The following is a 25,514-nucleotide window of genomic DNA, read 5'->3' on the forward strand; positions in this document are numbered from 1 at the left end:
GATAAAAAGCTAACGTGATGTAGGAGACAAGAGAACTAAAATTGTATTGCATCCTGCAACTTTTATGTGGACTACAAAACTGAGGATTACTTGAAGGTAATTTGGTACTTACTGTGAGGCTTAACTTTGTGATTTTTCTTCCCGCAGCTCCTTGCAGTGACATCCAACAGTGTGTGATACACACCTGCACGAGGCTTACAAGACTTAGATCTAAAAAGCATGGCCAGATCATCAGGACCACTTCAGGCAATCTTTCAATTACAGCTGTCATACACAAAATGTCTCTTCTTCAGGGACTGTAAAATCGCTTCCTTCCCCTTTGTAATGACAATCCTGAAATGTATTGTAAGCTTGACTCCAACCTCCAACTTGATCAGAACAGTACCTATGGCCAGCTAATCATGAATGCCCAATACTTGATCCCAACATATCAGCCCTCCTCATCTCCTCAAACTGCAGCTCTAAATTCCTCCAACCCCATCAGTTACTCACAACTTTTTGTCCCAAAGTCGAATAGTCCAATTTGTCTTATCTGACTTACCTTGTACACATTACAAAGACCCTGCTTAGAACAAGATTGATAACTGGCATGGCAGGTTTTATCCCATGAGGAAACCTCAAGTAGTCTGGGGTTATATATTCTTGGAGTGGGAAGACCAGGAAGTGATGTCATTGTAACCATAGAACTATAGAACACTACAGCACAGTACAGGCCCTTCAGCCCTCCATGTTGTGCCAACCCATAAAATCATTAAAAGAAAGTACTAAACCCACACTACCCCATAAACCTCTATTTTTCTTTCATCCATGTGCCTATCCAAGAGGCTCTTAAATACCCCTAATATTTTAGCCTCCACCACCATCCCTGGCAAGTCATACCAGGCATTCACAACCCTCTGTGTAAAAAAACTTACCCCTGATGTCTCCCCTAAACATCCCTCCCTTAATTTTGTACATATGCCCTCTGGTGTTTGGTATTGGAGCCCTGGGAAACAGGTATTGACTATCCACCCTATCTATGCCTCTCATAATCATGTAGACCTCTATCAAGTCACTTCTCATTCTTCTATGCTCTAAAGAGAAAAGTCCCAGCTCTGTTAACCTTGCTTCATATGACTTGTTCTCCAAACCAGGCAACATCCTGGTAAATCTCCTCTGCACCCTCTCCATAACTTCCACATCCTTCCTATAATGAGGTGACCAGATTTAACACAATACTCTAAGTGCTGTTTCACCAGAGATTTGTAGAGTTGCAACATGACCTCTCCACTATTGAACTCAATCCCCCTGCTCATGAAGCCTAGCATCCCATAGGCCTTCTTAACTATCCTATCAACCTGTGCAGCGACCTTGAGGGATGTATGGATTTGAACCCCAAGGTCCCTTTGTTCATCCACACTCTTAAGTAACTGACTATTAATCCTGTACTCAGTCTTCTGGTTTGTCCTTCCAAAATGCATCACCTCACACTTGTCCGGATTGAACTTCATCTGCCATTTTTCTGCCCAACTCTGCAGCTTGTCTATATCCTCTTGTAACCTTTGACAATCTACAGCCCCATCCACAACTCCTCCAATGTTTATGTCATCTGCAAACTTACTCACCCATCCTTCCGCCTCTACATCCAGGTCATTTATAAAATTCACAAAGAGCAGGGGTCCCAGGCCTCCACTGTGGTACTCGACTTGTCACCAACCTCCAGGCAGAATACTTTCCTTCCACAACTACCCTCTGCTTTCTTCCTTTAAGCCAATTTTTATCTAAACAGCTAAGGTTCCACTTATCCCATGCATCATGAATTTCTGGAAGAGTCTCTCATGAGGGACATTGTCAAATGCTTTGCTAAAGTCCATGTAGACCAAATCCACTGCCCTACCCTCATCAATTTCTTTTGTTACTTCTTCAAAATACTCAAAAGAAAATAATCCTTTCCAGTAGTTTGCATACCACCGATGTAAGACTCACCACTCTATAGTTCCCAGGTTTCTCCCTATTACCTTTTTTTAAAATAGGGGAGTTGCAGGAATAATGTCTTCCATGCTTGGGTATTTTGGGTTCACACCCTTAAAAGGATCAAGCAGTCAGGAACGAGATGACAAGAAATTTGTTCATCCAAGGGGTAATTGAATCTTTGATATTCTCTACCTGAGAGGGTTGTGGATTTTCAATAAATCCATTAAGGTCCAAGGTCAATAAATGTTAAGATATCAAAGGAATCAAATGATTTGGTGCTAGAGCAGTGTAGGAAAGTGGTGCTAAGTTAGGTCACCTCAATCACTTCAGAGCAGATTTCAGTGGCTGAATACAGTTGCTTACAAATATTTTGCCATTGGAAATCAATTGTCATTTAGAAGTCACATAGAAAGACGTGGTTTGAAAAAAATTGTTTCAAAATTGGCATTTTACATGATTAATATATAAAACTGACAAATAATATGACTGGTTGATATTTCAACCACCCCACTCCCAATGAATATGAGATGATGAGATGATGTTATGCATTAATTCGAGTGGCATTGATCCAATGTCAACAATATTGAAAAAAAAGCTTCTATTTTGTTCTCTTTTGATTTGAATCAGGTCTTTGAAGCAGCATCAATAGAGTACCGTTTTCACTTTCAACTTAATGCATTTAAATGGTTAAAATAAATCAACGAACTGTCTCTATATTCTTCTGTGTAAAAATGCATTTTCTGATAACTTTCCTGAATAATCTAATTCTAATTCAAAGATTGTGCATTTTTCCAGGTTTCTTCCACTGAATAAAATAATTTCTCTGTATCAGTCTGAGAGATTCTTTGGACCACTTCAATTGGACCACAGTCTTTTAACATGCAAGAAAGTGCAAATCAAATTTATCAAAATTTTCCTTAATTTAACCCTTTTTGTCATTAATATTCTGTTGAATATTTGATATTGTCCAACTGTAGACCATATATCCCACCTGAGATACACCACCTCCAATAGTATGCAACATGTCAGATGAGGCCTTAAGCAAGGCTACTGAATAGTGAAGTATACAGGTGCTAGAAATTTTGTGAACCCTGTAGAATTGTCTCTATTTCAGCATAAATATGACTTAAAATGTGATCAGATCTTCACACAAGTCCTAAAACTAGAGATATAGAACACAATTAAACAAATAACACACAAACATCATATTTGCTCATTTATTTATTGAGAAAAATGTTCCAATATTATATATATATATTTGTTGGAAAAAGTTGGTCAACCTTTGGGCTGATGCCTCCTACAAAACTTATTTGGAGCAAGGTGTTCCAATCAATGAGATCAGACTGAAGGTGGGGTTTGTAGAGATGCCCTGCCCTATGAAAACACACAAAGCCAGGTTACCAACAGAGCCTGCTCTTCTCATGAAAGTCCTGTTTATGTGCACCACAGCTTGATCAAAACAGCTTTCAGAGGACATTAGAAGAGGCCTTGCAGAGATGCATGAAGATGGAAAATGCTACAAATCATTTCTAAAGACTTGCGTGTTCATCATTCCACAGTAAAGAGAAATTGTCTACAAATGAAGTAAACTCAGTACTGTTGCTACTCTCCCTAGAAGTTAGTATCCTGCAAAGATCCTGCAAAGGGTGCCAGGGTCAGTGATGCCTCTGATCATGTGCACGTCATTCTGAAATGGGAGGGTGAGCAGCCAGATGTCACAGTACACATTGGTACCAATGGCGTAGGAGGAAAGAGTGAGGAGGTCTTGAAGAGTGAGTATAGAGAGCTTGGTAGGGAGTTAAAAAGCAGGTCCTTGAGGGTGGTAATCTCAGGATTGCTGCCTATGCCACGTGCCAGTGAGGGTAACAATCAGATGCTCTGGAGGATGAACATGTGGCTGAGGAACTGGTGTAGGGGGCAGGGTTTCAGATTTCAGGATCATTGGGACCTCTTCTGGGGCAGGTGGGACCTGTACAAGAGAGACTGGTTACACCTGAACTACAGGGGGACCAATATCCTTGCAGGGAGGTTTGTTAGTGCTATTGGGGGGGATTAAACTAGATTTGCAGGGGGATGGGAACCAGAGTGCCAGAGCAGATAGTGGAGTGGGTGTGAAAATAAATGATGTTAAAGTTTCATGCAAGGTCACAAATAGAAGGGTTGTTTGTGGTGGTCATAATCTTCTGAGGTGTGTCTATTGCAATGCAAGCATTGTGGGGAAGGCTAACAAGCTGAGGGCGTGGATTGACACGTTGAATTATGACATTGTAGCCATTAGTGAAACTTGGCTACAGGAGGTGCAGGTCTGGCAGCTTAATGTTCCAGGGTTCCGATGTTTCAGACGTGATAGAGGCAGAGGGATGAAGGGTGGGGGGTGGCATTGCTAGTCAGGGAAAATGTTACAGCAATGTTCAGGCAGTACAGATTAGAGGGATTGTCTACCAAGGCCAGATGGGTGGAACTGAGAAACAGGAAAGGTATGACCACATTATTGGGGTTGTATTATAGTCTGTGAGAATTGGAGGAACAAATCTGCAGAGAGATAGCAGACAACTGCAGGAAACATAAAGTTGTGATAGTAGGAGATATTAATTTTCCACACATTGACTGGGACTCCCATACTGTTAAAGGGCTAGACGGGTTAGAGTTTGTAAAATGTGTTCAGGAAAGTTTTTTAGATCATCATATAGAAGTACCAACTAGAGAGGATGCAATATTAGATCTCCTATTAGGAAACAAGATAGGACAAGTGACAGAAGTACGTGCAGGGGAACACTTTGGTTCCAGTGATCATAATACCCTTAGTTTCAACTTGATCATGGATAAAGATAGATCTGGTTCTCGGGTTGAGGTTCTAAACTGGAAAAAGGCCAAATTTGAAGAAATGAGAAAGGATCTAAAAAATGTGGATTGGGGCAGGTTGTTCTCTAGCAAGGATGTCATTGGCAAGCGGGAGGCCTTCAAAGGAGAAATTTTGAGAGTGCAGAGTTTGTATGTTCCTGTCAGGATTAAAGGCAAAGTGAGTAAGAATAAGGAACCTTGGTTCTCGAGGGATGTTGGAACTCTGATAAAGAAGAGAGAGATGTATCATATGTATAGGAAACAGAGAGCAAATAAATACACTTGAGGTGTATAAGAAGTGCAAAAAAAAATTAAGAAAGAAATCAGGAGGGCTAAAAGAAGGCATGAGGTAGCTTTGGCAGTCAAGGTGAAGGATAATCCAAAGAGCTTCTACAGGTATATTAAGAGCAAAAGGATAGTAAGGGATAAAATTAGTCCTCTTGAAGATCAGAGTGGTCGGCTATGTATTGAACCAAAAGAAATGGGGGAGATCTTAAATGTTTTTTTTGCGCCTGTGTTTACTAAGGAAACTGGCATGGAGTCAATGGAAATAAGGCAAACAAGTAGTGAGGTCACAGGACCTATCCAGATTGAAGAGGAGGAAGTGCGTGCTATCTTGAGGCAAATCAGAGTAGATAAATCCCCAGGACCTGACAGGGTATTCCCTCAGACCTCAAAGGAGACTAGTGTTGAAATTGCAGGGGCCCTGGCAGAAATATTTAAAATGTCGGTATCTAGGGGTAAGGTGCCAGAGCATTGGGGGAATAGAACCATAGAACATTACAGCACAGAAACAGGCCTTTTGGCCCTTCTTGGCTGTGCCGAACCATTTTTCTGCCTAGTCCCACTGACCTGCACCTGGGCCATATCCCTCCAAACCTCTCTCATCCATGTACCTGTCCAAGTTTTTCTTAAATGTCAAAAGAGAGCCCACATTCACTACTTCATCTGGCAGATCATTCCACACTCTCACCACTCTCTGCGTGAAGAATCCCCCCCAATGTTCCCTTTAAACTTTTCCCCCCTCACCCTTAACCCATGACCTCTTTTTTTCTTCCCTGGCCTCAGTGGAAAAAGCCTGTTTGTATTCACTCTATCTATACCCATCATAATTTTATGCATCTCTATCAAATCTCCCCTCATTCTCCTATGTTCCAGGACAGCTCATGTTGTTTTGTTGTTTAAAAAAAGGCTCTAAAAGTAATCCAGGAAATTATAGGCTGGTAAGTTTGACGTCAGTAGTAGGTAAATTATTGGAAGGAGTACTAAGAGATAGGATATACAAGTATTTAGATAGACAGAGACTTATTAGGGAGAGTCAACATGGCTTTGTGCATGGTAGGTCATGTTTAACAAATCTATTAGAGTTTTTCGAGGAGGTTACAAGGAAAGTGGATGAAGGGAAGGCAGTGGATGTTGTCTACATGGACTTCAGTAAGGCCTTTGACAACGTCCCGCATGGGAGGTTAGTTAGGAAGATTCAGTCGCCAGGTATACATGGTGAGGCAGTAAATTGGATTAGACATTAGCTCAATGGGAGAAATCAGAGAGTGGTAGTGGAGGATTGCTTCTCTGAGTGGAGGTCTGTGACTAGTGGTGTGCCACAGGGATCAGTGCTGAGTCTATTGTTAATTGTCATCTGTATCAATGATCTGGATGATAATGTGGTAAATTGGATCAGCAAATTTGCTGACGATACAAAGATTGGAGGTGTAGTGGACAGCGAGGAAGGTTTTCAAAGCTTTCAGAGGGATCTGGACCAGCTGGAAAAATGGGCTGACAAATGGCAGATGGAGTTTAATGCAGAAAAGTGTGAGGTATTGCACTTTGGAAGGAAAAACCAAGGTAGATCATATAAGGTAAATGGTAGGGCACTGAGGAGTGCAGTAGAACAGAGGGAGCTACAGATACAAAATTCCCTAAAAGTGGTGTAACAGATAGATAGAGTAGTAAAGAGAGCTGTTGGTACATTGGCCTTTATAAATCAAAATATTGAGTGTTAGAGTTGGAATGTTATGGTGAGGTTGGATAAGGCATTTGGAGTATTGCGTGCAGTTTTGGTCACTGAATTACAGGAAGGATATTAATAAGGTTGAAAGGGAGTGCAGAGAAGGTTTACTAGGATGTTGCCGGGACTTGAGAAACTGAGTTACAGAGAAAGGTTGAATAGGTTAGGACTTTATTCCCTGGAGCATAGAAGAATGAGGGGAGATTTGATAGAGGTATATAAAATGATGATGGGTATAGATAGAGTGAATGCAAGCAGGCTTTTTCCACTGAGGCTAGAGGAGAAAAAAAACAGAGGACATAGGTTAAGGGTGAAGGGGAAAAAGTTTAAAGGGAACATTAACAGGAGCTATTTCACACAGAGAGTGGTGGGAGTGTGGAATGAGCTGCCAGATGAAGTGGTAAATGCGGGCTCACTTTTAACATTTAAGAAAAACTTGGCAGGTACATGGATGAGAGTTGTATGGAGGGATATGGGCCAGGTGCAGGTCAGTGAGACTAGGCAGAAAAATGGTTCTGCACAGCCAAGGAAGGCCAGAAGGCCTGTTTCTGTGCTGTAATGTTCTATGGTTCTATTACACGAAGAGCACAATCTGCAATGCTAAAGGAGTGAAAACGGACCCAATGGTAACAGCAAAACACCTGCAGAAATATCTAGAACTTGCTAGAGTCTCTGTTCATGACTCTGCTATATAAAAAAAATCACTGAACCAAAATGGTGTTCGTGGAAGGTCACCATGAAAGAATCCACTGCTCTCCAAAAAAAAAAACATTACTGCACATCTCAAGTTTGCAAAAGACAACCTGGATGTTCTACAATGTTTCTGGGGCAATCTTCTGTGGACAGATGAAACAAAAGTTGAACTTTTTGGACAGAAATGCATGTTGTTATGTTTGGAGGAAAAAGGGCACTGCACAGCAAAACCAAAACCTCATTCCAACTGTGAAGCCCAGCAGAAGGAGTGCCATGGTTTGAGGCTGCTTTGCTGGCTCAGAGCCTGGACAGTTTGCAATCATTGAGGGAACAAAGAATTTAAAATTGTATGAAGACATTTTACACGAGAATATCAGGGTTGCAGTCTGTCACCTGAAGCTTAATAGAAGTTGAATAATGCAACAGGAATATGATCCAAAAGACAAGAGTAAATCAACAATGCGATGGTTTAAAAAGAAGAAAATGTATGATTTGGAATGGCTGAGTCAAAGTCCTGACCTTAGTCCTATACAAAATGTTGTGGGAGGACCTGAGGTAAGCGGTTCATGCAAGGAAGTCCACCGACATCCCAGAGTTGAAGCAGTTTCATAAGGAGTAATGGCCTAAAATTCTTCCAAGGCAATGTGCAGGACTGTTCAACAGTTACCAGAAATGCTTGGTTGAAGTTATTGCTGTACAATGGGGTCCTACCAGTTACTGAAAGTAAAGCAAAGGTTAACATTTTTCCAACAAATATATGTAAAATTGAGTCATTTTTCTCAATAAATCAATGAACAAGTATAATGTTTTTGGGATATTTATTTAATTGGGTTCTCTTTATCTAGTTTTTTGGACTTGCATGAAGATCTGATCATATTGTAGGTCATATTTATATAGAAATAAAGATAATTCTACAGGGTTCACAAACTTTCTAGCACCAGTATAAGTAGGTTACTTTACAACTGCAGATAAACTTCAGCAATTTTGCATTCCAAATCTTTTGTGATCTTCTAAAAACGATCAATGTAAGTTGGTCTTTTTGAAGTCTTTGTAGTATCGCTCAAGCTTTTAATAATTTATGCACCTCTTACATTTGCATTCTTTTGGCAATGTAAGTAGTCTAATTTTACCATTCTTGGAACGTTTCATTTTGCCATGATCAAATGTGTCTGAAACAAAGAAACTATTGGAACTTCTACTTCTATCTGCACAGTGGGGCCGTCTAGCGGACGTAGATTTCAAATCCTTATTCTACCATCCAAGCAAGATGAAAACCTGAGCTTCAATGGAGTACAATATGAAACACAACTTTCAAGTTCCTAACAATCACACTACAATCTTTTTATTCCCTATTCTCTTCCTTGTATCTATAAATCAGTGACTAACAGATGTCCTGTAGATTTGTAGATTCACAGTGCACTACAGCACAGGCCTTTTATCCATCTAGTCTTTCCGACCTGACTTTCTGCCTATTTCCATCTACCCATCCCAGACTATAGACTTCCATTTCTCTTTCATCCATGCACCTTTCCAAACTACTCTTAAATGTATCATTCAAACCTGCATCCATCACTTCCATTGGCAGCTCTTTCCACACCTGTATAATCTCTCAGTGAAGAAGCTTTCCCTCAGATTCCCCTGAAATATTTCACCTTTCATGCTAAACCTATGATATCTAGTTCTAGACTCACCCAAATGGAGGAAAAAGGCCTGCACGCATTTACCCTTCATAATTTTGCATATCTCTGGAACATCTCTCATCACTCTCCTGTGGACTAAAGCCCTAGCAACATCTTTGTAAATTTTCTCTGCTGTCTTTCAATCTTTCCTGTGGGCAGGTGACCAGAACTGCACATTATACTCTAAATTCAGCCTTACAAATGTCTCATATAAATTATTGACTACAATAATACCTCTGTATTCAATGATTTGATTTATAAAGGCCAATGTGGCATAAAATGTTTTAATCATCCTATCTGCAGTACCTGTGGATATCACTTTCATGCAATCATAGATCTGTATTCCCAGATCCCTTTGTTCTACCATTCACCTCAGTGTCTTACCATTCACTGTGTAAGTCCTACCATGTTTTTCCTCCTAAAGTGCAACATCTCATACATGTCTGCATTAAATTCTGTCTGCCATTTTTCAGCCTATTTTCATAGCTGGTTCAAACCCTGCTTTTAGCTTTGATAAACTTCGCTGTCCACTACATCCCCAATCTTGGTGTAATCTCCAAATAGTTTGATCCAATACATCACATTATTGTCTAAGTCATTAAAAATAGCTGACAAACAACAATGGACCCAGGACTGATCCCTGTAGCACACCACTAGTCATTGGTCTCTAATCAGACAGCCATTTACTGCCGAAGTCCATGAACTTTCCAATGATGATGCTAAAATGACGGACCCTTAATCTTGTGGTTTCTTCCATTCTTTTATTCCAGAAATTAAAATGACATTTTCAATTTACAAATCCAAGCCAACTTCCTGTATCAAAAAATCCCTGGAAAATGACCATCCCAACTGTAATTTCTCTCATAAAAATTGTCCCCATAGTATTTTGCTCTCTAGCTACTCCAACTTTTGGAGCGGTTAGAGACTCGGAGGGGCAGAACAAAGTCAAGATGGTGCTGAATAGCAACTACTTTGCTTGCATCTTTGGAAACAGCTCTATTTCTATATTTGATACCTCTTAGAGCCTTTGGGGCTCTAACATTTAACTGTCATTCATTCTTTGGGTACTCCTCTGTTTTTGTGGATGTTTGCATGGAAAAATAATTTCAGGATGTATATTGTATACATTTCTCTGACATTAAATATACCCATTAAAACCTATTGAAATCTACTTTACCAATTATGCTATATATTTTTTCCAATCCATGAACATTAACATATCCAGTTACAACTGTATTGTTTTAATTTTCCTGATGTTTTGCCACATATTCTTCTCTGTGCTTCACAGTTATCAGATCAATAAATATCTCCCAGGCTCTAGTAGGCCTTCCTTCACCCAGCACATGCGTTCATCTCAATGTATCAACAAGAAGGATGTAAGGGAACCTGAGGACACACAGTCAATGTTTTAGGAACAGCTTCTTCCCCACTTCCATCAGATTTCTGAATGCACAATGAACCCATGTATACTACCTCATTAATTTATTTCTTTTTATTTGCTCTCTTCCTGCACTGCTTATTTATGTATATATTGTTTATATTTTTACCATAATTTATAGTTTTTAAAATTATGTATTTCAATGTACTGCTGACACAAAACAGCATATTTCACAACATATATAGGCTAGGGATAGCAAACCTGATTCTGATTCTCCAAACATATTCCCATGCTCTGAGCACCTTTCTTCTCTCTGTACAGCAGGGGTTCCCAACCTGGGGCCCATGGACCTCTCGGTTAATGGTAGGAGTCCATAGCATAAAAGAGGTTGGAAACACCTGTCCCACAGTGATGCTGCTTGCCCTGCTAAAAACCTAGACCAACTTCTGTTTTGCTTTTTCAGCATTCAAAGAATTCTACCTTTTTAAAGCCTGAACCTCAGCTGGACAAATAACTTATGACTTATGAACTTCTCTGGATACTTTATCAATAGATAAAACTAACAGAGATTGATTTATATATTCCAAATCAAGTTAGGACAAAAGGAAACAGTACTTAGCCTGGTATAAGCTGCAATCAAATGAAAGACAGTTATGATTTCAAAAGAGCCAAAATATCTCCAATATTCATCATCTGCAAAGAGCTTAACTAGCACACTCATTCCAGTATGGTCAGGGTAACTATTATTTTGTGCTGAAGTCATCTGCATCATTAGTACCATCATCTGCAACCAACATGATGAGTTTTCTGAGCAACAACCAAGAACTTTGCAGCGAAGAACATAGTGCATTTTAGACTTAAAAGAAAGACATAAATTAATATGACTACGTTAGGCAATTTTGAGTGCTCAGTGAATTACTTACCAATTGAACTTCCAAAGGCTCTTTGAAATACACAAATTTTCTTTCCCTCTAATTAGCTTTCAGCAGCACAATACGGTTTTGCTTTTTAAAGGCTCCCTGTTAAACAAATAATTGCAAATATGTAATTCCTAATCAACAGAAGAGGTGTCATTAGGCCATTAATCACAAAAGCTGTTTTATCAAATTGATTTGATTAATTTTAAAATAAAATTTTAAAATTGATTAATTTTAATCACTTCAGAACATCACTATAGGATCACAACATACACAAGTTCAGCAGCTTTTATGTGATGCATAAATTACTACTCATAACAGACAAAGGGCAAACACTGTTTACTGTCATTGAAGAAAGCTCTCAGATTTTGCGACATTTGTTGTGGGGCTTTAACTTAGCTCAGGTATAGAACAACAAGATACAAAAATTATTTTGATTTATTTTGCTGTTTCTGTACAGATAGGTATACCTCAAACATTGTAATCACCATAAAAAAGTAATAAATTATTTCAAATCTATAACATGTCTAGATAAAATATAAGGCTGTGCTCACAATCAAAATTGGATTATTATAATACTTATATATATTATAATACATAATATAATCAATATAAGTTTAACATTTAATGGCAGCTCGCTAATTTTATGTGTATTTCTGCTCTTGTACTAAGTTTACAAAATTAAAGCTGTTATTTTAGACAAACTTTTAATATTACACTTTCCATAAAGCTGAGAAAACTTTTGCATAAGTTTATAAAATTTTTCTGTTTACTCATACATTCAAGTTTGAAGGATAACCAACTGCTCAGATAGAGTAGGTAAGGGGCTTCCAACTGATAACACTCTTCAATAGTTTGTGAAAACATTTTGTGGTTCATGCTTGCTCTTTTGCACAGTCCCTGGCTGCTGCTTACTACACAGGGGCATTTAATCTGGAGCAGTTCTCTGTAAGTTTCAGAACATTTCTTGCAAAATTTTATTTTTGCACACATTGGAGTCAAAGATTATCTTTGGTGTAAGTTAGTCCCTTTATACTAATGGCACCAAAACCTTCATCCTGTCTCAATCCCTTCCTGCAATTGCCCACCTGGCTATTTACCTCAGGAATTGGGCCTCAATCTCCTCGTTTAGTTCCAATTATTCCCAGGTTCCACTAACTACAAACACCTGCTTTCCATCAGCAAATACAGTATAAATACCCTGTGACCACAACAAGGAGCTGCCAGTTCATTGGTTGACTCATGTATGAGTAACCTTGTTCCATGGTTCTTAGGACTATTAGTTCTAGTCTAGCATCATTCCTGAATTCTCTATTAAAACCAAGACTCTGGGTAAAGACTCCCTTGGCACCCATTCTGCGCTCGCTACGACTGTAATGCCTTCCGACTCGGCTTCTGCACCCGTGTTCAGCACTTGGGTTAGTTCCACTGCCACGTCCCAGTAACACATCCATTAGTACTGATTGCACCCACAAAATACTCTAACATTTCAAACAATATTCCAACATATATATTTCAATTTTATCCGCAATCAATTCCCAGTTATTTATTCACCACATTTAAAGATTGCCTTCACAAGTAAAATTTCAGTTGGAATGTGCATCTTTAATAATTTCACAGCACAAGTTTTACTACAGCATGAAAATTTTCTTTGCATAATGACTTGTGATTAGCTCAGTATGGCTTTATTTAAAAATGATCACAAAAAGACCCAATTAAATATCTTGTGGTCATTGAATCTGGAATGGAAAATCCATTTGTCACCATATCCATTTTAAAATGTTTGATTTAATTAAGTTTTCATAAAGACTTTTTCGAAAGAAAATGTAACACAATGGAGTCTTCTTTTTCTCATCCATCTTATATTAGTGACAATAAAGTGTCTAATTCACTGACATTTTTTGTCTTAACCTCTTATGCTAGCACCAATAATCTAAGAACAAAATTAATTTCCAGAAGTATAGTTAATAACTGAAATCAACTCAATTTAAAAGAATGATTTGACTAATCTAATAACTTATTTAATCAAATGTAGAAGATTGAAAGTATAATTCAGCTCCTCAAACCAGCACAATCAATGGAAACTCAGAACAGCCAATTTGAGAGCTCTGTGCAACTGCCACAGGGTGTAAAAGAAGTATCATGTCACAAATAAAATCAAAGAGTTATTTTACAATTCTGACATATTTAGATACTTAATTGATCCTGCCCTAATTAATCACATATCTGGGATCAAATCATTAGTATTATATCAGGGACCAAACATATCTGCAGTAAAAATTATCTGCCAATTTATTTGGCTGATCACCCCTAATCATTTAGGATTTACTTGGAGGCTTAAACAGAACAATCACTTTAGACCAGAATATCTATTCATTGCCAGATGGCCAACACAGCCCCAGATGCATCATAATGACAAGTACCTAGTGTTTGATTACATAGTGGGAACTTCCAAGAGTGGACCATTCAAAGATTCAAAGGTCCAATTTAATGTCAGAGAAATGTATACAATATACATCCTGAAAGGCTTTTTCTTTGCAAACATCCACAAAAACAGAGAAGTGTCCAAAGAATGAACAACAGCTAAACATAAGAACTCTAAAGTCACCCACCCCAGCTCCCTCACCTTCTGCTTGGAAGTGGCAGCGAGCAACAATCCCGCCCTTCTCCCCACTATAAAGAAAAAGCAAGCATCAGCGCCATCACCAAGCACTCAAGCGTGAGCAAAGTATTCATGATCTTAGTTCTGTGTTTTGGGGTGGTATGTTCACCAAGTGAATATAATATTCAACAGCCAGCTAAGTATTAATTGTTCTTTTTCACACTTTGTGGCACATTGGGCAGTGATCTTGCTGTTTCTTTCACATTTGTCTGTTTTTTATGAGCCGAGTTGCTAGCTCAGCGCTCAACCCAGCACAGATAGAAAGCATGTAAAGAGCTGGCCAGATTCGAACCTGTGACCACTCACCTCGAAGTCCATTGCGGATACCACTACACCGCCAGCCTACAATCAATTCCTCACATCTCCTGATATTCCTGGCTTTTTTTTAAAAATGCATGTTTCAAAATACCAAAAATATTGTAAAACAAAAGACTATGCAAAGAGGTAAACTATTGAAAGTTTTAATAATAAAAGTAAAACAAAGTTCAAAAACTGAAACACGTACAATCTCAAACAATTGGAAGAAGAGGAATTAATTTAGAATCTCTCAGATGTTCCTCTCCATTGAAATGATTGAATGTTGTCTTAGCAAATTTTGTTCATTTGGTCTTAGGAAAAGTATTAAACAGAATACTGTATGTGTGTAAGTGGCAATGATAGGATTTTTGTGTCTCAGTTTAATTGTGGATTCCTTTGGGTTTAGGATTATGCTCTTTGATTTTTTAATATATATATTAGTGAAAAAGACACTGATACATGGAACACAACCTCAAAGTATGTAGATAACAGAAAACTTAGCACTGCAGTGAAGAAGAAGAAAGATAGGAACAGACCAGAGTGAAAAGCATATCAGCAGTGTGAACAAATACATAAAAAAGAAAACTGAATGAACAGAAATGTGAAGTGATTCATTTTGATTGGATAAATGGGAAGAGAAAGTTTAATATAAACATTGCCAATTTAAACGGTGAAATAATTGGCATGGAAGGTGCACATACACATACTGTATGTTTGAATTGGTTGGAAAAAAATGGAGAAAATTTAAAAATAAAAAACAAATAGTTCCAAAGGTTTTTCTGAAGGAACCATAGATTGCAAAGACAAGAGAGTAACAACAGACATTTATAAAGCATTAGTCTGACTTCAGCTGCAACACTGAATTCAGTTCTTGGCATCACTTTTGGAAGGACGTCAAAGCAGAGGAGCTATAGAGACATTCAATACAATGGTTCTTGGAATGAATAACCTTCGTTAATGAAGCAAAACTAAAGCATAAAATCTTAAAAAGAGACATGATGGGTGTTGAAAGTCACATACTGTTCTGTTGATAGAAATGTTGGTAATCAAGAGATAGAGGTAATAATAATCTGAGTGTATTGGGGAGGAGCCATGTATACAAACGCATCAAATTAACAAGGGAGAACACTTAATAAGCTATATCAATTGACTGCAAAAATAGAAATGAATGCATCTGGTCTGATAACCATTATAGGAACGTGTTTGCAAGATGCAGACTATTTCAGAGTATACAGTATTTTGGAGGGATGGACAGAAAGGAAAAGGAAGTCATAGATTCATAGAAGCACAGAGGATTTCAGCACAGAAATAGACCCATTTACCCATCTAGTCCTTGACAAACTGTTATTCTGCCCAGCCCCATCAACCCATAATTTAACCATAGCCCTCCCACTCAAGCACCTATACAAACTTCCTTTAAATACTTCAATCAAACCTGCAGCCACCACTTCCATTGGCAGTTCATTCTACACTTGCACCACCCACTGAATGAAGAAGATCTTCCTCAGGTTCCCCATAAAAATTCCATCTTTCACACTTAACCTATGACCTCCAGTTCTAGTCCCACCCAACCTCAGCGGAACCAGCCTGCTTGCATTACCCTAAATGTAACCATCATAATTTTGTATACCTCCAACAAATCTCCCTTCATTTGCTTATGTTCTGGGGGAATGAAGTCATAATCCATTCAACCTTTCCCTGTAACTCAGATCCTCAAATTCTCGTAACATCCCTGAAAACTTTCCCTGTTCTCTTTTATTTCCTGTAGGTAGGTGACCAGAACTGCACACAAAACTCCAAATTCAACCTAATTAATATCTTACACAACTTCCAACAAAGCAAAACAAATCCTGTACTCAGTACTTAAACTTATGAAGGCCAATGTGCCAAAAACTCTCATTAGAAACCTTATCTACCTGTAACTTCACTTTCAAGGACTTATTCCCAGATCCTTTTGTTCCACCACATTCCTCAGTGCCCTACCATTCGTTATGTATGTCCTACCCTGGTTTCCTCACAAAGTGCAACACCTCACACTTGCCTGTATTATATTCTATCTGCCATTTTTTCACCATTTTCCAGCTGTTCAGAACCCAATAAAAGCTTTGACAGCCGTCTTCAATGTCCACTATGTTCCCAATCCTGGTGTCATCAGCTAATTTGCTGATCCAGTTTACCACATTATCATCTAAATCATTAATGTATGGTAGATGACAAACAATAATGAACCCAGCACTAATCCCTGCAGTACACCTCCAGAAATAGGCTCCAAGTCATAGAGGCAACCATCTAATACACTCTCTGGCTTCTCCCACTAAGCCAATGTTGAGTCAAATTTACTACCTCATTCTGAATGCCAAGCAACTGAACCTTCTGGACCAGCCTCCCATGTGGGACTTCGGGAAAGATCCCTGCAGTGGTGAAGAAAGCCAGATCAAAATCAACTTGGGTGAATATTAAAGAAATAATAAGGAGAAAAATCTGTCAGTCTCTATTACCATAGAATAGAGTATCAATCAGTTTGTGAACAGTGGCCAACCAGAGTTTAGAGACAAAAATTGTGTCTTCACCCAGGTTGAGGAGAGAGCTTAAAAATCAGTGCTTTGTAGTCATTTTTTCAGAGCTTGAACTGTGGCCAATCAAAGTTTGGGATTCATTAGCAAGGTCAAGTAAAAATAAAGTGGGGCATTGTTGGAGGGGGCAGTGTTAGATTGGGAAAATGTTGGTATTGGCTCAACAGGCTTGGAGGACGTTAGTATCTGGTAAGCTTTTTCTTCCACATTCTTTATCTGTAATTATATAGCTAGGGCAGTAAGAATGGCTTCATAGGCTGTGTTTTGTTCTTTGTGCAAGACCTCCATCCTCCCGGATAACCACATCTGCACCAGGTGCACCAATCTGTACCTCATCAGCGAATGTGTTAAAGACCTGGGGCTGCAACTTGATAACTTTCAGCTTATAAGAGAAACTGAGGAAATAATAGATAGTCACTACAAAAAGGTAGTCACCCCTAGGCTGCAGGAAGCATGTGAATAGGTGATTCTCATGAGTGAGAAGGGAAATAGGCAGCTAGTACAGAGTACCCCAGTGGCCATTCCCCTCAACAGCAAGTATACCACATTGAATACTGTTGGGTGAGCAACCTACTGGGGGAGCTGCATTGACTAGCTCTCTGGCATTGAGTCTGGGGCTATGGCTCAGAAGGGAAGGGGGCAGAGGAGGACTGCAGTGGAGATTTGAGAATCCACAGTTGGAGGAGTAGCGAGGAGAGTCTGTGAGTGCGATAGAGAGACCCAGATGATATGTTGCCTCCCAGGTGCCAGGCTCAGGGATATCTCAGATCATGTTCACAGCATTCAAAAGGGGAAGGGTGAATATCCAGATAACTTGGTACATATTGGTACCAATGGCAAAGGAATGAAAAGAGAGGAGGTTCTAAAGAGAGTATTTAGAGAGCTAAGTAGAAAGCTTAAAAACAGGACCTCAAAGGCAATGAAGGCAAGAATAGGATAAATGCATGGCTGAAGTAGTGCACGGGGCAGGGTTTGAGATTTATGGATATTTGAGATTTCTTCTTGGATAAGGATGAGCTGAATAAACGGGATGTACTACACCTAAATCTGAGGTCGACCAATATCCTTGTGGGTAGGTTTGCTAGAGCGGATGAGGATGGTTTAAAGTAATTTGGCTGGGGTATGGGAATTGGAGTGATAGGGCTGAGGACAGGAATGTTGATTTACTAGCATAGGTAGTGCACTGTGGAACTGTTAGGAATGACACTTAGATGATAGAGCAAAATTGCAATCAGTGGGATGGGTTGCAGTTGAAAAGATGGACACAATTGCAAAGGGTGACAAATACAGGGCTGAAAGTGTTATATTTGAATGCATGTAGTATACAAAATAAGCTAGATGATCTTGTAGTGGAGTTGGAGGTTGGCAGGTATGACATTGTGGGTATCCCAGAGTCATGTCTGAAAGATGCCTGTAGTTAGGAACTTAATATCCAAGGATGCACAATTATTGAAAGGGCAGGCACATAGACAGAGGAGGAGGAGGAGGAGTGGCTCTGCTGGTAAAAATAAATGAATCAAATCTTTTGAAAGAGGTGACATAGGATCAGAAAATATTGAATCCTTGTGGGTAGAGTTAAGAAACTACAAGGGTAAGACAAACATGATGGGAGCATTTTACAGGCTCTGAACAGTAGCCAGGATGTGTTGTACAAATTACAGTGACAGACAGAAAATGCACATCTAAAAGGTAATGTTATGTTAGTCATGGATGAACTCTATATCCAGATAGACTGGGAAAATAGTGTTGATGCTGGATTCCAAGGAAAAATTTGTGGAATGCCTCTGAGATGGCATTTTAGAGCAGCTTGTAGTTCAGCTCACTGGAGGGTCAGCAATTCTGCATTGGGTGTTTTATAATGAACTGGGTATGATTATGGAGTTTAAGGCAAAGGAACCCCAAATTCAGCTTGGGATATGAGAGGGAGAAGCTGAAGTCAGATGCATCACTATTACGGCTGAATGAAAGGAATAACTTGGGTATAAGAGGGGAACTGTTCGGTGTTGATTGGAAGGGGACATTGGCAGGGATGACATGAGAGCAGGAATGGTTAGAGTTTCTGGGAGCAATTCGGAAGGCGCAGGATAGATACATCCCAAAAAAATAGAAAGTATTCTTAAAGCAGAATGGTGCAATCATGGCTGACAAGGGAAGTCAAAGCCAACATAAAAGCAAAAGAGAGGGCATATAATAAAGCAAAAATTAATGGGAAGTTAGATTATTGGAATTTTAAAAAAAACAACAAAAGGCACTAAAAAAACATAAGGGGGAAAATGAAATATGAAGGTAAGCTTGCCAGTAATATCAAAAAAGATACCAATTTTTTTCAGATATATTAAAAAGTAAAAAAGAGGTGAGAGTTCATATTGGACTGCTGAAAAATTATACTGGAGAGATAGAAATGGAGGTAACTAAATGGTAGACAAACTAAAGAAGTATTTTATATCAGTCTTCACTGTGGAAGACACAAGTATATGTCAGAAGTTTGAGAGTGTCAAGCCGCAGAAATGTGCCCAGTTGCTATTACTAGGTGCTTGGAAAATAGAAAGGTCTAAAGATAGTTAAGTCACTGGATCTGATGGACAACACCCCAAGGTCCAAAAAGAGATACTTTATGAAATTATGGAGGAATTAGTAATGATCTTTGAAGAATCTAGGTTCTGGCATGATTCCAGTGCACCGAAAAATTGAAAATGTCACTCCGCACTTCAAGAAGGATGGGAGGCAGAAGAAAGGAAATTATAGGGCAGTTAGCTTGACTCAGTGGTTGGGAAGATGTTGGATTCGATTGTTATGGATATGATTTTTGGTTACTTTGAAGCACATGACAAAATAGGTCAAAGTCAACATGGTTTCTTTAAGGGAAAATCTTGCCTAACAAATGTGATGGATTTCTTTGAGGAAATAACAAGCAAGATGGACAAATCAGAATTGGTGGATGTTGTGTACTTGGATTTGAGAAGGCCTTTGACAAGCTACCACACATGAGGCTGTCTAACAAGGTAAGAACCCTTGGTATTACAGGAAAGATACTGGCAAGGATAGAGCATTGGCTGATTGGCAGAAGGCAAAGAGTGGGAATAAAGGGAGCATTTTCTTGTTGGCTGTCAGTGACTCGTGGTGTTCCACAGAGATCTGTGTTGGGACCACCTTACATTGTATGTCAACAATTGGAAGGTGAAATTGATGGCTTTATGGCCAAGTCTGTAGACAATACAAAGATGGGTGGAGGGGCAGTTAGTGTTGAACAAGCCAAGATGCCGCAGAGGTCTTAACAGATTAGGAGAATAGACAAAGAAGTGACAGAGGAAATACAGTATCGGGAAGAAATAAAAGCATAGACTATTCTTTAAACAGGGAGTAAATTCAAAAATCCAACGTGCAAGGGGATTTGGGAGTCCTCATGCAGGATTCCCTAAAGGTTAATTTGCAGATTGAAGTGATGGTGAGGAAGGTGAACACAATGTTAGTATTCATTTTCAAGAGAAGTAGAATATAAAGGTAATGATGTAATGCTGAGGCTGTATAAGACACTGTTCAGGCCTCACTTGGTGCACGGTGAGCAGTTTTGGGCCCCTTATTTAAGAAAGGATGGGCTGACATAGGAGAGGCTTCAGAAAAGGTTCATGAGAATGTTTCCAGGAAAGAAAGCTTTATCATACGAGCAGCGATTGAAGGCTCTGGGCCTGTACTCACTGGAATTTAGAAGGATAAGGCTACCAAATGTTGAATGGCGTGGATATAGCAGATGTGAAGAAAATGTTTCCTTTGGTGGTGGAGTCTAGCACCAGAGGCAACAGCCTCAAAATAGAATGATGTCCATCTAGAATAGAGATGAAGAGAAATTTCTTTAGCTAAATGCGGTGAATCTCTGGAATTTGTTGCCACAGATGGCTGTGGAGGCCAGGTCACTGAGTGCACTTAAGGCAGAGATTGATAGGTTCTTGATATGTCAGGGCGTGAATGGTTATGGGGAAAACACAGGAGACTGGGGTTGAGAGGAAAATGGATCAGCCATGATGAAATGTTAGAGAATCTTTGATGGGCCGAATGGCCCAATTTTGCCCATAGACCTTATGTTCTTATTTCTTATTACCATAGGATAATAAAGAAAATTATTCAAAATAATAATGAGTACCTTGAAGTACAATATAGAGAAATCAAATTGTCAAGGTTAACCTTGAAAATAAATTTGCATAATGTCAAGATGGATTCTCAAATAATAATATGAAGAATTAATGGGGATGTGGTCTCTTTTGGATCTGGTATTGTGTAATGATATGAATTAATCAACAATCTCACAGGAAACTCTTCCCGAAAGGAAATGACCATAATATTGTGGAATTTCTAATCAGCTTCCACAGTGCTGAGGATTTGGGTAGGGCAGAATCTGTTAAGAGTGTTTTCTCAAGCAATATATAGATTTCCTACTGGAGAATGGTCAATACTTGACCTGTTATTAGGAAATAAGGCTGTGCAAGTGCTGACTTATCATTTGAGGAGCATTTCAGGCCCGCTGACCATAATTCCATTAGTTTTAAAATAATAATGGGAAACATTCTAAGGTTGATAGGGGAATCTGTTGGCAGGCAACAAGATATCTAGCAAGTGGCTGTCTCTGTATGGAGCCAAAAGAGACATGTGAGTCTTAAATAAGACAGGGATAAGTTAGGACATTAAGGTCATGGCTGGCAGAATTTGGCAACACAAACTGATGAGGGATATCATGCTCTGGTTAAAAAAAAGACAAAGCAGCATATGTCAGAAATAGAAAGGTGTGGTCAGCTGTATGAGGAGTATAAGGAATATAGAAAGGGAAATAGGAGGAGAAAAGGGGGACACAAGATATCCTTGACAGAAAAGGTAAAGGAGAATCTGAATAGATTTTCCACATATATCACAGGATAATCAAACTGGAACCCAAGGATGAACTAGAAGATCCACCTCCTGCCGAAGCCTGTGAAAGCAGCATTCGAATCAGGTGACTCTGACCTCTACAAGGAATTGAGAGATAACCTCCAAAAAGGGATCAGGGATGCCAAGTGACAATACCAGTCCAAACTTGAGTCTCAGACAAGTTATCAGCTCTGGCAGGGATAACATGCTAACCAGTTACAAAACTAAGGCAGGTAGCTTTGACAACAGCAGCTCGCCCCTTCCCAATGAACTTAACCCATCCCATGCATGTTCTGAACAGGAGATTGGAATGTCACTACCCACCCTAACAACCTCTAATGCACCTGAACCCACAGTTATCATGGTTGACCTAAGATCCATCTTCTGGAGAGTGAACCCACAAAATACACCTGGCCCAAATAGTGTCCCTGGGAATTTCTTTAGATTCTGTGCAAAACATCTGGCAGAAATCTTTAATTTCTCTGTGCTTCAGTACAAGGTTCGCACTGGCATTCAGAAGACTACTAACAAAAACAAGGTAGAGTGCCTTAACGACTCCCGCCCGATGGCTCTGATATCCAACATCATAAAGGAGCCTGCATTACAAGTACATGGTTCCCTGAGGGTGAGGTAGACAGAGTGATGAAGAAGCCTTTTGGCACACTGGTCCTCATAAGTCAAATCAGCGAGTATAAACATTGAGAAGCCATAGTGTGGTTGTACAAGATGGCGGTGAGCCCAGATAAGGAATTGATGAAGTCACAGAAAGGAGAACTGGAATAAGCTTTGTAATCACTAACTAATGAGGTGATACATGGATGTCGGATCTTCAGTCATTTCCGATCTTTATTTAGTGTCCTGGTTGAAGGGACCTAATGCACTGTGGGCAGATTTGCTGATGATACACAGGCAGACAGGTTGAGTAAGCTCTGTAGAAGACATAAAGAGTCGCCAAAAGAATATGACCTGGTTAAGCACCTGGACAAGAAATTGCCAAATGGAATAAAATGTCAGAAAATGTGAGGCTAGCTCTTTAGCAAGAGGGTTGAATAAGCAAATAATTTAATTATTTAATTAGTGTTAAACTGCAAAATTCAAGAGATAAAAAAAAGTTTGGATGCCTTGTCCATGATGATTAGAGGATGCAGATACAGTAAAGTACAGAAATGGGATGTTGGCCTTCCTTCCAAGGAGTATAGAATATTGAAAAAAAAAGAAGTTTTGACACAACTGTACATTGGTTTAAACGTACAAAGGTTAATTTATTATCAGATTATACAACTCTGAAGTTCTTCTGATCTCCTGGTAGGGTGTAACTAAGACAGCATCTGGTATTAGGTACTGCACATAAATGTACAAACTTAAGCAAGGATATATCTGCATTAGAAATTCACACGGTTTGTTCTTGACATGAAGCGGTGACATACTGTCTGCAGTAAGGTTGAGTACACGAGTCCTGTTCTCAGAAGAATTGCGTAGAATGGAGGTGATCTTATGAAGCATCCTTGAAACTGGGAATCCACAGGAGGATAATTCTTAGTGTGGGTGGAACAATGAACATGATTTTTGAAAGTTTTTTTACCCAATTAAAATGGATATATTTTGGTTTGTTTTTTCTCTCAGATTTTTGTAACCCTTTGGAAATCTATTTCCCACAGAACTATTTAAGTGAAGTCATTGAATATATTTAAGTCAGAGACTTACAGATAATTAATTACAAGCGAGTTAAGACAAGTGGTAAAGTGGTGCTGACACCAAGAGTGGACTGGCCATTAAGTATCTGGACTATCACATATGGAGTTTGTGGTTTGGAAGATTCAGTGATAATTGGCTGTCTTCTGCCCGTTTCTTCTGTTCTTATGAAGCTCCACCGAAAAGCCTCTCTCAGCGATGGCCTCAGCCTCTGTTGTATGAATATTAAAATCAACTTGAGGACTTATTCATTTGGCAGGAATGCACATGAAAGGACTGTATTATAAATTAATAATTCTGAAATGCATTTCAAAATCAAACTGGACTCTTCAGTCCCAGGTTTCCACTCATCATCCTATAACAACTTAGTAAAGCAAATCACATAAATGTGCAAAGAAATAGTTAAGTAATAAATTTAACTGCTGTGTTCTCTGAAGCATCAAATCTTCCAATCCATAAACTCCAAATGTGAAACTCAAGACATTTCATGCAATGATAAAACCATTATATCTCAAATATAAAGCAAATATCATGTAAAGCTGCAATAAATTGCCTGTCTTTATTACCTGCTATTGACTGTCCCACCAGGGAACCTATATGCTTTTTGAGTTGTGACAGAATAGAATCTAAACAGCATATGGCTGTTGAAGGCTCGAAAGGATTTTCACGTTCACTTTGTGATGTCGTAAACATGGTTAATAAACGGTTGATTTATGACATTTGTTGAGGTAAAAAGCTGAGCAGAAACCAAATGAATTCACGTTCACCCTCTCATCTTGTGAAAATAATAGCAGAAGTGACAGATCTCATTTTATCCTCTGTCTTTCAGTTCAGCACAAATTTCAAGGGTTCAAAAGTTCATTTATTATCAAAGTATACAACCCTGAAAGTCGTTTTGTCCAGACAGCCATGAAACCAAGCAAGAAAAGAATGGCAGCATGATTATCATCCCCCGGATACCCCCTCACCACACAAAATTCGAACAAAAGTAGAAGAGATACATCAACAACCCCCAAATTCCACTACCCTTCACACACACAAAGAAAGAAAATTATTGGGCAAAAAATTCAGAATATAAAAAAAAACTATAAACAGAAAAAAGTCCATAAGTTGTCCATATTCATAGTCATATCCAAAACACAGAAAACCTGGGTAACATTCTCCGGGCACATTGGCAACCTTTCCCTTTTCCAGCAGCAGAGCGACTCCACCAGCAACTGAAAGGCAGTTTCCCTCTTTGGCGGCAGAGCTATCCTACCAGCAATCAAGAGATAGTCTCCCTCTCCAGAAGCAAAGTGATCCCACCAGTAATCTAAGGGCAGTCTCCCCTCTCCGGTAGCAGAGTGATCTCACCTGCAATCAGACAGCGCTGACCCTCTGTATGTATTTGCCTCGATGTTTCTATCTCCCTCATTGCTGTAATCAGCAAAATAGAGTTGAACTTTGGCTTGCACCCCATCCCTCAGTCTACTCCTCACTGGGTTCATGCACATTGCCTCTGCCTCACAGAATCCTCTCGGAGACTGCAGTGTGCTAAAAAAAAACAAACTATCTCCAAACTGCTTACAACAGACTCCAACAGCTCAGAGTCACAATCAAGACATAAAATAGATGCAAAAGACATAAAAGAAGTGAAATAAATGGTTTCATGGTCAGTCCAGGAGACATTGACCAGGAATGGACGCAGGTGCCATTCCTGACTTTTTACCCATTCCATGCAATAAGTTAATCCCTGATGAAGCAAACCACAACAGCATCAATATTCTCCATATTGCTGCTGTTTTTGCGCTGAGTGTAGCATTATCAAAAGACAGTCCCACTTCGCTCGATGCCATTACTGAGGAATTCAGAATAAACTATCATTTTTAAAGCTCATCTGGCTGAATGGAATTTAAACCATGTCAGCAGATATCTCGGCTGTGAAA

At 39.2% G+C, this 25,514-nt stretch overlaps 1 protein-coding gene across 1 annotated transcript in view; it reads right to left on the reverse strand.

The window, feature by feature from the left end:
* LOC132377892 (contactin-4-like) overlaps window positions 1–25,514 on the reverse strand; it is a 1,978,611-nt gene that overhangs the window by 1,805,584 nt on the left and 147,513 nt on the right. The window contains exon 3 of the mRNA XM_059944356.1: window positions 11,476–11,571. The gene's annotated coding sequence lies outside the window, so the exon portion shown is untranslated. The remainder of the gene's footprint in view (window positions 1–11,475; window positions 11,572–25,514) is intronic.

The sequence above is a fragment of the Hypanus sabinus genome, chromosome 19, assembly GCF_030144855.1.
Source record: "Hypanus sabinus isolate sHypSab1 chromosome 19, sHypSab1.hap1, whole genome shotgun sequence".
Lineage (NCBI taxonomy): Eukaryota > Metazoa > Chordata > Chondrichthyes > Myliobatiformes > Dasyatidae > Hypanus > Hypanus sabinus.